The sequence below is a fragment of the Balaenoptera ricei genome, chromosome X, assembly GCF_028023285.1.
Source record: "Balaenoptera ricei isolate mBalRic1 chromosome X, mBalRic1.hap2, whole genome shotgun sequence".
Classification (NCBI taxonomy): Eukaryota; Metazoa; Chordata; class Mammalia; order Artiodactyla; family Balaenopteridae; genus Balaenoptera; species Balaenoptera ricei.
The window spans coordinates 89,643,047-89,646,826 of NC_082660.1; the positions used below are offsets into that span (position 1 = coordinate 89,643,047).

General features: G+C 35.5%; 1 pseudogene; it reads right to left on the reverse strand.

Moving 5' to 3' along the window:
* Nucleotides 1-2,815: 2,815 nt before the first annotated feature.
* On the reverse strand, nucleotides 2,816-3,270 carry LOC132357457 (small ribosomal subunit protein uS15-like; annotated as a pseudogene).
* Nucleotides 3,271-3,780: the final 510 nt, after the last annotated feature.

A 3,780-nucleotide genomic window follows, 5' to 3' on the forward strand; every position in this document is an offset into this window, starting at 1 on the left:
ACTAATTGTATATACATATAAAATACATTTCTTCATGAGAATATAAAGACGAAACTAGTATTTAGATTATTTAAAATTCCATTATAAAATTTTATATAGAGCCAATCTTACAGAAGAGCATACATTATTTTCATAATTGATGCATACTCTATCTTTATTTTTTGGTTGTTAACAACTTAATTTAGATATAATTCACAAACCACATAATTCACCCATTTAAAGAGGCTGGGGGGTGGAGGAAAAGAGGAAAAAAAGTAAAGTGTATAATTCAATGGGTTATGGAGTATTTTGAGCTGTAAAACTATAACCACAGTTATAGAACATTTTCATCATCCTCCCCCCAAAACCCCTCTACAATTTAGCCATTAACACTCAATCCTCCCCCTCCCTTCTGTCCTAAGAAACCACTAATCTATATTTTGTCTTTATAGCTATGCCTTTATGGATATTTGATATAAATGGAATCATATGCAATGTGGTCTTTTGTGACCGGCTTCTTTCATATAGCATAATGTTTCCAAAGTTCATCCATGTTGTGGCATGTATCAGGGCATCATTTATTTTTTAGCCAAATAATATTCCATTGTAAGGATATACCACATTTTATTTATCCATTCATCAATTGATGGACATTTGGGCTATTTACATTTTTGGATTATTATGAATAATGCTGTCATGAATATCCATGTACAAGTATTTGTATGGATATATAATTTCAATCCTCTTGTTATATCATTAAGAGTGGAATTGCTGGGTCATATGGAAAATTTATGTTTAACTTTTGAGGAACTGCCAGACTGTTTTCCATAGTAGCTGCCCATTTTACATTCCCACCAGCAGTGTATGATGGTTCAAATTTTTCCACATCTGTGTCAATATTTATTTTAAATTTTTTGATTAAAAACATCCTAGACATCTTAGTGGGTGTGAAGTGAGTATCTCATGCTTTTGCTTTGCATTTCCTTACTAATGATATTAAACATTTCATCATGTGTTTGTTGGCCATTTTCATAAATTCTTTGGAGAAATGACTTTTCAGTTTTTTTGCCCACTTTATAATTATTTGTCTTTATACTGTTGAGTTGTAAGAGTTATTTTCATATTCCAGGTATAAATTTCTTATTATATATCATTTGCAAATATTTTCTCCAATTATGTGGTCTGTCTTTTTACTTTCTTGATGGTATCTTTTGAAGCACAGAAGTTTTAAAATTTGATGAAGTCCAGTTTATCTATTTTTTCTTTTGTTGCTTATGCTTTATGTGTCATATTTAAGAAACCATTGCCTAATCCAAGGTCATGAAGATTTACATGTATTTTTTTAAGAGTTTTATTTATTGTATCAATTCTGGATACTGGCATCCCTGAACCATTTCTGGGCTTTTTATTGTTGTTTGCTTGACTGGACTCTTTTAATAAAGTCTATTTCCCTTGCAGTGTAAAGCCTTTTATGTTGCATCTCAGAGTGTGTAGCCTTTGGGTATGTGCACAGCCACTCTGGAATGATAGTGTTTTTAACAGTCATTTAGCCAAGTATCATTAGCATAGCATTTTAGCAGTCTTTTCTTTGAGTCTCCCTTTCCCGGACACATCCAGTTGTTAGATAGATTCCACTAATTGCTGGCACATTGCTCTATTGGTTTGATCATGCTCTAGATCCTAATTGTTCCACAGTTTGATCCAATTAAATTGGGGCCCCTTCACAGGGATAGTTTTTGAGGCAGGTATTTGAGGTTTTTTCTCATATCAGGAGGTGTCTTAGCTATCACTTTTCATAATTTTCTCTGGTAAAGCAGCTGGCCTGTGATTTTGCTGCTTGTCTCATGGAGCTACCAGTCTCTTTTTATTTGCTTATCACCAAAATCTTCATCGTTTTCAAGAGGGTCCTTAGGCTTGAACTCCTCCACACTTCGTTTCAAATGAAGTCAGTTCATCTGTGGAATGCTTCAGAGCTCTCTGTTCTTATAAACTCTCTCTACCCCTGGGAAAAAGATCTCTGGACCACTACTGGGGATGCTAGACACAGTGGTAGCCTCTGGCCTTCTCCGCTTGCTTCTCACAGTATTTAACTTCTGCCCTATGAGTGAGCTGGTTAGGATTCCAGGATCAGGATACCAGGATTCTCTGTCTCCAGCCATTGGAGTGGAGCCTCTACCATATGAATGGAGACTTGGTGGAGGAAGAGATATCCAACCTCTCCACCACACTCACCTAGAATTTAATTTTTGCAATGAGTAGCTTGGGGAGTGAGGAATGAGAAATGCTAGCAGCCTGCTCTTCCCAGATGATACTATGGCCCTTGACTGAAAGCTGGGGGGAGAAGGTGTCCTGTGTTCTTGGCTACATCCACAAGGAATGGAGTTGGAGTTTCTAGGCAGGAGTGAGGGATGGAATGGGTAATGGTTTAAATGTTAAAGACTTTTGCTGTTTTTACCAAGTTTTAGTATATTTTCTTGAATTTTTTTTCATTTGCTATATGCCCTTAGGTCAATTTATAGAGACTTAAAAGAAAACATATATATATATTGATATAGATATAGAATAGATATAGGTATATAGATCTATATATATATTGAGAGGTATAAATTATGTATAGATATGTATTTATCTATATGTATATTTATCTATCTATCTATCTAATCTGTACCTCTATCTATATATCTATCTATCTAGCTTGTTTCACTGGGTAGCAGGCTATGGAGCTCTTCATGCTGCCATTCCAAAAGTGGAATTATTTATCTTTAAAGAAACAAACTTTTCTTCTTTTTCTTTTTTATTTAAACAATGATTTTATGCTTGATTACAACAGACACATTTATGCAACCAGGGAAGAGGTTGTGGATGACTCATATTTCCAACTGGGGGGAAGACTCCTTTGGTCTTGTAATATCAAGCCAACTGGTGAATATGGTTGTTAATCAGAATCAGACAGAATTTAGCATCTTTATTCTTTCTGTTCCTCTCAAGATGCTTTCAAACAGCAACAGCTTTCTTAATTAAATGATAGAGATCCTCAGGAAGATCAGGAGCAAGTCCTTGGGACTTAAGAATTCTCAAGATTTTATTGCCTGTCACAAAACGTACTTGTGCAACACCATGTGAGTCTCTCAGGATCACACCGTTTTGTAAGGGAGTCAGGCCCTTCTTGGCCAGTTTGTAGATCTATTCCTTCACATTGTCAGATGTCAGCTTCAGCCAGGTGGGGACACTGTGGCAGTAGGGCAGAGCCTTGTGGGACAGGCCCTTCCCTGAAACGTGCATGTGACCCATGGTGGTGGCGGTCTCTAAAGAAACATACTTTTTAATGTTCAACATGAAAGTCATTGTTCATTAGTATTGAATCTCTGCTTCACCAGGCCAATGATTACTTATCTTGTTTTGCCTATAGTTGTATCACCTCTAAAATTTATATTTCTTAGATGATGCTATTATTTTTGAAGGATAAAAAAATCAAGGTTTATGCTTCTTTATGTAACACAAACACACACATACGTTTACACCTACACATTATAGTGGCCTTAATAGATATTGATTAATTATTTATTCTGTGTCTATTAATTCCCTGAAATAGTATCAGACATCATGTTTCTTTTGATGAGTTGCTCTGCCGCACTCCAACGAACATACTTGCCCCCATGACCATAGGAATCTATAAGTTGAACTAGTCACTGAAGCTGGGTCAAATAGAGCTTTATCTTTGGATAATTTCTTTTTCTGTAACTGAGAGTTCCTTTTTTCTCTAGACCATAAGCTGATATGATATGATATGATATGATATAA